This window comes from Chlorocebus sabaeus, chromosome 7, assembly GCF_047675955.1.
Source record: "Chlorocebus sabaeus isolate Y175 chromosome 7, mChlSab1.0.hap1, whole genome shotgun sequence".
Taxonomy (NCBI): Eukaryota; Metazoa; Chordata; class Mammalia; order Primates; family Cercopithecidae; genus Chlorocebus; species Chlorocebus sabaeus.
The window spans coordinates 61,280,428-61,289,393 of record NC_132910.1 but is presented as its reverse complement, the minus strand read 5'-3'; the positions used below and the strand labels follow the sequence as shown (position 1 = coordinate 61,289,393).

The window sequence follows — 8,966 nt, the reverse complement described above, 5'->3', positions numbered from 1 at the left end:
AACAATTCATTGTTAGGTATTACCAGAGAAACATTCTCTCCCTAACTACTTTTTAATCTGAATAGAATGGTTGCTGATTAAGGAGTTTGTGGGGTATCTGTGGCATCACTTTATGTCAAAAGCAGGGCTGCTCCCAGGTACAATGCAAAATGGGCAGCTCCAGGGAGAGAAAAAAGTGGAGGAAAAATTGCTAGTAAAGACCATAATCGGGATAAATAAGGCCATAGGGGACCTAAAACTCTTTCAATGGAAAGGTTTCTGATATGGTTGTTAACTCTTGGGATCCAAGTTGCTTATTCACTTCTGGAGGAAAGACAATAGTTACATTGTTGACTGTTTTTGAAAGTTTTCCAATTTTTTTCTCAGTGTTTTCCAGGGAAATCGTCATTGTACCAGTTGGTTAATGCCATAATAATAAAAGCACTACATAATCTCAGTGGTATACAACTTTATTAGGTATACAAGTCTGTAGGTCAGTGGGGAGTCAGCTGGCCTATACTGGGCTCAGCAGGGCTGGTTCTTCTTTTTATGCCTGTGCTAGTCTGGTCATGCTTTTCTCCTAGCTATTCAGAGAAACACAAGGACAAACCCAGTTGTACAAGTACTTTCCAAGTATCTTTCAAAGAACAGGGAAATACACCCTGTGCCCAGTAAACCATACAGTAAAGAACTAGGATGAAATAAGGATAGAACAAGGAGGGGGCTGTAGGCAACCTACCAAAATCATCATCATATTGACATTTATATAGGATCTTAAATGTTTATTTGAGTTTCCCATGTATTTTTCATATGATCCTCACAATATCTTTGTGTGAACATTATTTTTATTTTCCACATTTTATAGAAGAGGAACAGGATCAAAAGGATAAAGTCACTTATCTAAGATCACACAGCTAATTAGCAATAGAAGGGGAACATTCCAATAGTACCCAGAAAAAAGGGAAAGGGGTGGACTTTTCCTTGCTTTAATCATAATTGATCATCTTTTTTTCTTTGTTTATAGATTAAATATGGAAAAGACAAAAGAGGTCAATGAAGAAACTTGAGGATAAGGTATATAGCTATATACAGGGTTGATAAGGTCTAGAAAATGAGGTTGTTTTATTTCTTGTTTGTTTTCTAATGAACGACCATCTAAAATTGTTTCACTGGTCTCGTGCCTAGAGGAAAAAAAAGATAAAGTTTACATAAAAATAATTGCTATGTCACTGCAAATACCAAAGAAGTAATTTTTAGGCTGGATGTGGTGGCTCATACCTGTAATCCCAGCATTTTGGGAGGCTGAAGACAGTGGATTGCTGGAGGTCAGGAGTTCGAGACCAGCCTGACCATTATTGTGAAACAGCATCTCTACTAAAAACACAAAAATTAACCGGGCATAGTAGCAGGCACTTGTAATCCCAGCTACACAGGAGGTTGAGGCAGAAGAATTGCTTGAACCCTGGAGACGCAAGTTGCAGTGAGCTGAGATTGTGTCACTGCACTCGCTCACAGAGCTAGACTTTGTTTTGTTTTGTTTAAAAAAGAATTTTTTAAAAGCCCATTGTATTAGTCCATTTTTATACTGCTATAAAGAACTGCCCAAGACTAGGTAATTTATAAAGGAAAGAGGTTTAATTGACTCACAGTTCAGCATGGCTGGGGAGGCCTCAGGAAACTTATAATCATGATGGAAGATGAAGAGGAAGCAAGGCACCTTCTCACAAAGTGGCAAGAAGAAGTATTGAGTGAAGGAGGAAGAGCCCCTTATGAAACCATCAGGTCTTGTAAGAACTCACTTGCTATTATGAGAACAGCATAGGTGAAACCGCCCCCATGATTTAATTACCTCCACTTGGTCTCTCCCTTGACACAGAATTATGGGGATTATAATTCAAGATGAGATATGGGTGGGGACACAAAGCCTAACCATATCACCCATATACACAGAGAAGCAACAGCAGCTAGAGGAGATGGAATCATGTTTTGTAGATGACCAGGCTGATAAATAATTGTTTAAAAAAATGTTGGCGGGGGGGTGGAAAGCAAAAAACGGTGGGTGGGGAGCAAAAATATAAATAAATAAATTTCTGAATATGTGCTCCTAATATATATGAATGTATTTGTGTATAACTAATAAGTGCTATACAAAGAAATGTACCTTAAAACAAAATTTTCAACACAAAAATAATATTTTAATAACAATTTTGACTACTACTATTTCATGGAATAATGCCATTAATCATTTTTAAATTTTTTCACTTGATATTAATAGCATATTGACTGGGAAAGATGTCACGCGTGTCTATGTGAAGAGACCACCAAACAGGCTTTGTGTGAGCAATAAAGCTTTTTAATCACCTGGGTGCAGGTGGGCTGAGTCTGAAAACAGAGTCAGCAAAGGGTGGTAAGATTATCAGTAGTTCTTATAAGTTTGGAATAGGCAGTGGAGTTAGGAACAATTTGTGGGCAAGGGGTGGATCTCACAAAGTACATTCTCCAGGGTGGGGAGAATATTAAAAGTACTTTCTTAAGGGCGAGGGAATATCGCAAAGTACATTATCGCAAGGGTGGAGAGGGTGTATTGTCACAAGGTCAATTGATCAGTTAGGGTGGGGCAGGAACAGATCACAATGGTGGAATGTCATCTTTTGTGGTTCTTCAGTTGCTTCAGGCCATCTGGATGTATACGTGCAGGTCACAGGGGATATGATGGCTTAGCTTGGGCTCAGAGGCCTGATGAAAGATATTTGAGAAAGAGCAACATGCACAGTGAATACATAGTGGGGGTTCATCGTTAATGTATTAGATGTAAGTCTGTATTTCAAGTAATCTTTTTAGTACTGCTGATGGAGAGAAAGAGCTGACTTCTTGTCATATCTGATTAGCTTTTCAATGTTTTTCTTCTCATAATATGGCTAATGAACAGCTTCTACTGATGCCAGAAGTGTAGACTGACATTTTTTGGTTTTCACTGGTGTTGTATTTTGGCATTGTTTTTAATCTAGGATTCATCTATCAACAAGAATCTCTTTAAATCACTTATCAGTTTATGAGGATTAATTTAGCTAAAACTAGATCACATAAAGTTCCTTAATCAAGCTCATGTATATGATCCTCTATCTTAAAAGAAAAACTCTCCTTTAACCCCATACCTTCCTCCAGCTATCGCCCCATTTCTCTAAACTGTGCCCCTTCACATCTAAACTCTCAAAAATTTGCTATGCTTATTTCCCTCTTTCTATTCTCTCTTGAATGTAATTAGGCTTGCTTTTTCCCCATTCCACTAAAATTACATTTGTCAAAGTCACAATGGGGAAGTATTCAACACAGTTGTTCATCACTTCTTTTAATTTATATTTTATTTTTCCATAAGGTATTGGGGTACTGGTGGTATTTAGTTGCATGAGTAAGTTCTTTAGAAGTGATTTGTGAGATTTTGGTGCACCCATCACCTGAGCAGTATACACTACACCATATTTGTAGTCTTTTATCCCTTGCCCCGCTCCCACTCTACCCTCCAAGTCTCCAAAGTCCATTGTATTATTCTTACATCTTTGCATCCTCATAACTTAGCTTCCACATATCAATGAGAACATACAATGTTTGGTTTTCCATTCCTGAGTTACTTCACTTGGAAAAATAGTCTCCATTCTCATCCAGGTCACTGCAAATGCTGTTAATTCATTCGTCTTTATGGCTGAGTAGTGTTCCGTCATATATAGGCCACAGTTTCTTTATCCACTCATTGATTGGTGGGCATTTGGGTTGGTTCCATGATTTTGCAATAGTAAATTGTGCTGCCATAAACATGCATGTGCAGGTATCTTTTCAGAATAATAACTTATTTTCCTCTCGGTAGATACCCAGTAGTGGGATTGCTGAATCCAATGGTGGTTCTACTTTTAGTCCTTTGAGGAATCTCCACACTGTTTTCCATAGTGGCTATACTACTCTACATTCCCATCGGCAGTGTAGAAGTGTTCCCTGATCACCACATCCACACCAACATCTACTGTTTTTTGATTTATTATGGCCATTCTTGCAGGAGTAAGGTGGTATCACATTGTGGTTTTGATTTGCATTTCCCTGATCATTAGTGATGTTGAGCATTTTTTCATGTTTGTTGGCCATTTGTATATCTTCTTCTGAAAATTGTCTATTCATGTCCTTGGCCCATTTTTTGATGGGATTGTTTTTTCTTACTGATTTGTATGAGTTTGTTGTAGATTATGGATATTAGTCCTTTTTCAGATGTAAAGATTGTGAAGATTTTCTCACACCCTATGGGTTATCTGTTTACTCTGCTGACTGTTCCTTTTCCTGTGCAAACATTCTTTAGTTTAATTAAGTTCCAGCTATGTGTCTTTGTTTTTATTGCATTTGCTTTTGGGTTCTTGGTCATGAAATCCTTGCCTAAGCCTATGTCTAGAAAGGTTTTTCCAATGTTATCTTCTAGAATTTTTATACTTTCAGGTCTTAGGTTTAAGTTCTTAATCCATGTTGAGTTGATTTTTATGTAAGGTGAGAGATGAGAATCCACTTTCATTCTCCTGCATGTGGCTAGTCAATTATCCCAGTACCATTTGTTGAAAATGGTGTCCTTTCCCCACTTTATGTTTTTGCTTGCTTTGTCAAAGGTCAGTTGGCTGTAAGTATTTGGGTTATTTCCTGGTTCTTATTCTGTTCCATTGGTCTATATGCCTATTTTTATACCAGTACCACACTGTTTTGGTGACTATGGCCTTATAGTATAGTTTGAAATCAGGTAGTGTGATGCCTCCAGATTTGCTCTTTTTGCTTAGTCTTGCTTTGGTTATCTGGGCTCTTTTTTTGGTTCCATATGAATTTTAGAATTGTTTTTTTTCTAATTCTGTGAAGAATGATAGTGGTATTTTGGTATTTGGATTGCACTGAATTTGTAGATTGCTTTTGGCAGTATGGTCATTTTCACAATATCAGTTCTACACATCCATGAGCATGGGATGTGTTTCCATTTGTTTTTGTTGTCTATGATTTCCTTCAGCAGTGTTTTGTAGTTTTCCCTGTAGAAGTTTTTCAAATCCTTGGTTAGATATATTCCTAAGTATTTTATTGATTGATTGATTGATTGATTGCAGCTATTGTAAAAGGGGCTGAGTTCTTGATTTGATTCTCTGCTTGGTAGCTGTTGGTGTATAGAAGAGCTACTGATTTATGTACATTAATCATGTATCCAGAAACTTTGCTAAATTCTTGTATCAGTTCTAGAGCTTTCTGGAGGAGTCTTTAGGGTTTTCAAAGTAAATAATCATTATGTCAGCAAAAAGTGACAATTTGACTTCCTCTTTACTGATTTGGATGCCCATAAAGAAAAAGAAATAAATTCTTTCTCTTGTCTGATTGCTCTGGCTAGGACTTCCAGTACTATGCTGAAAAGGAATGGTGAGAGTGGGCATCCTTGTCTTGTTCTAGTTCTCAGAGGGAATGCTTTCAACTTTTCCCCATTCAGTACTATGTTGGCTGTGGGTTTGTCATAGATAGCTTTTATTACATTAAGGTATGCCCCTTGTATGCCGATTTTGCTGAGAGTTTTAATCATAAAGCAATGCTAGATTTTGTCAAATGCCTTTTCTGCATCTACTGAGATGATCATGTGATTTTTGTTTTTAATTCTGTTTATGTTGTATATCACATTTATTGACTTGTGTATGTTAAATCACCCCTGCATCCCTGGTATGAAGCCTACTTGATCATGGTAAATTATCTTTGTTATGTTGTTGGATTTGGTTAGCTAGTATTTTGTGAAGGATTTTAGCTTCCATGTTCATCAAATATATCGATCTGTAGTTTTCTTTTTTGGTTATGTTCTTTCCTGGTTTTGGTATAAGGATGATGCCGGCTTCATCAAATTACTTGGGGGGGTTCCTTCTTTCTCTGTCTTGTGGAATAGTGTCAAAAGGATAGGTACCAATTCTTCTTTGAATGTCTGGTAGAATTCTGCTGTGAATCTGTCTGGTCCTGGACTTTTTTTTTGTTGGAAATTTTTTAATTACCATTTCAATATGGCTAATTGTTATTGGTCTGTTCAAGGTATCTAATTCTTCCAAAGCTAGAAGGGTTATATTTTTCCAGGAATGTATCCATCTCTTCTAGGTTTTCTAGTTTATGTGCGTAAAGATGTTCATAGTAGGCTTGAATGATCTTTTGTATTTCAGTGGTGTCAGTTGTAGTATCTCCTGTTTCATTTCTTATTGAGCTTATTTGGATTTTTTTCTCTTCTTTTCTTGGTTAATCTTGCCAATGGTCTGTCAATTTTATTTATCTTTTCAAAGAACCATCTTCTTGTTTCATTTGTCTTTAATTTTTTTTTTCAGTTTCATTGGGTGAAAAACAAAATCAAGTTGGAAATTTAAAATTTCTTTGAACTGAATGGCAATAATGACACAACCTACCAAAACCTCTGGGATACAGCAAAGGCGGTGCTGAGAGGAAAGTTCATAGTCCTAAATGCCTACATCAAAAACACTGAAAGGGCACAAACTGACATTCTAAGATCACACCTCAAGGAACTAGAGAAACAAGAACAAACCATACCCAAACCCAGCAGAAGAAAGGAAATAACCAAGATCAGAGCAGAACTAAATGAAACTCACTCCTTTTTTATTGTTTTTGTGCCATCTGCCGTTTATTTGCCTTTTGCTTCACTGACCACATATTCTCAGTCTCCTTTAATAGTTCTGCATCATCTGCTCAACCTCTACACGCTGGAGGGTTTACACCTTCCAAGGGCTTTATTATTCATTCAGAGGATAAGCCAATCTTTACAGCAGCCAACAGGTTCCTACAAGATCTGTCACCCACTCCTCCAATTCTCTGACCTGATCTCTTCCTATTCTCCCTGTTACTTATTCCCTTCCAGTCACATTGGCCCCCTTGACCAAGAATGTACCACATACACTCTATCTCAGAGCTCTTGCCCTTGCTATCTCCTCTGACCGTGATACATCACCCCTAGAGAGCTGCATAGCTTGCTCCCTCACCTTCAGGTCCTTAGCCCAAGGGAAGGTTTTCTCCAAAATCTTCTCTGACAACCCTATAAAAACAGCAATTCTCCCCTCACTCTCCATATTCTGTATCCTTCTTACCCTACATAGCATTTATCACCTTATGTCATCTTATATATTTACTGTTTATTCATTTTTGTCTGTCTTGCCTACCAGAATGTAAACTCTATGACTTTGTCCTGCTCACTTTTGTATCTCCAGGACTTAGAACAGTGACTGGCCATAGTAGGTTCTCAATAAATATTGAATGAATATGCTATGAATACAGGCCCAAGTGATAATCCATGTTTAAATATTAGTAAAGATTTTTTTCTTACTACTTTTTAAATAAAACATAATCTATATGTTTTATTAATAACATTTCTGATATTTTTTCTATATTCCACTGATTCTTTCATATATCCCAAGACATGAATAAGCCACTTTGGAAATTACTGGGCTATAATAGTGGTTTTCAGTTTTGGGAACACATAAGAATATTTATGGAGCTTGTTTACAGTGCAGAATCCAAGATCTGTCCCAGAGATTCTGATTAAGAAGGTCTATTGTTTGGGTCCCAGAATCTGCATTTGTAAGATAATGCACCTCAGGTGGTTTTTGATGCAACTAGTCTAGGGCCACAGTCAGGAATACTTGATCCATGTGTTTGATAGTCTCCTATTTCAGCTCTTAACAGCAAACTCAGTAAAAATGGGGGGAAAAAACTTCTTTAACATGCCTCACACAGAGAATGATTTAAGTCCCATACTTTCTACACCAGTAGTTCTCGAGGGTTTGAATTATAAAGAGTGTATCATTCCATATAGGCTAGGTTGTGCACCAGTAAGAACCAGTCCCCAGCTCTTAGTGGGTTAACACAACGGTTTATGTTTTGTTTGTTTGTTTGTTTGTTTTTGAGACGGAGTCTTACTCTGTCGCCAGGTTAGAGTGCAGTGGCGCGATCTCAGCTCACTGCAACCTCCGCCTCCCGGGTTCAAGTGATTCTCCTGCCTCAGCCTCCCGAGTAGCTGGGATTACAGGCACATGCCACCATGCCCAGCTAATTTTTGTATTTTTATTAGAGACCATGTTGGCCAGGATGGTCTCGATCTCCTGACTTCGTGATCCACCCGCCTCAGCCTCCCAAAGTGCTGGGATTACAGGCATAAGCCACAGCGCCCGGCAAAATTTATGTTTTGTTCATGCAAAGCCTGTTGTGGGTCCGGGTGGCTCTGTAGGGAACCCATCTTACATGTGTTGGCCCTGCATTCTAGGCTACTTTGATTCTATGGTATCTCTACAATTTGCGTTCCCATGATCACATGACACAGGAAGAGGAAGTTGGGTTGTTGAGCACTGGTGATTAAATGCTTCTCTCTGAACCCAACAAATTATTTCAGCTTACATTTCATTGGCCAAAGGAAATCATCATGCCCAACCTCAAGGGGAAAATGCAATCTTTCCATTTTCCTAGAAGCAGAGGAAAATACGATTTTGGTAAACAGTATTAATATTTACCACAAAACTAAACATTAAAAGACTCTCAGGTTAGGCAGGGTGGCACACATCTGTAATCCCAGCACTTTGGGAGGCCGAGATGGGAGGATTGTTTAAGACCAAGCGTTCAAGACCAGCCTGGGCAACATAGTGAGACCCCCATCTCTACAAAAAAAAATTTAAAAACAAAAATTAACTGGGCATTGTAGCATATGTCTGTCCTAGCTGCTCAGGAGACTGAGGCAGGATGATCACTTGAGCCTATGACTTTAGGATTACAGTGAGCTATGATCATACCACTGCACTCCAGCTTAGGCAACAGAGTGAGAACTCTGTCTCAAGAAAAAAAAAAAAAAAGATCAAATTCACCACTCCATCTTATACCACCAATAACACACATAATGGTAGTTGTTATTTTAATATCTGTTATTGTGAGAGAGACAGAAATGATAGTCACTATGGTTT

General features: G+C 38.0%; 1 protein-coding gene across 3 annotated transcripts in view; it reads left to right on the top strand.

Annotated features, from left to right (window-relative positions):
- CFI (complement factor I) overlaps positions 1 to 8,966 on the top strand; it is a 72,338-nt gene that overhangs the window by 27,895 nt on the left and 35,477 nt on the right. The gene's annotated exons all lie outside the window — the stretch shown is intronic.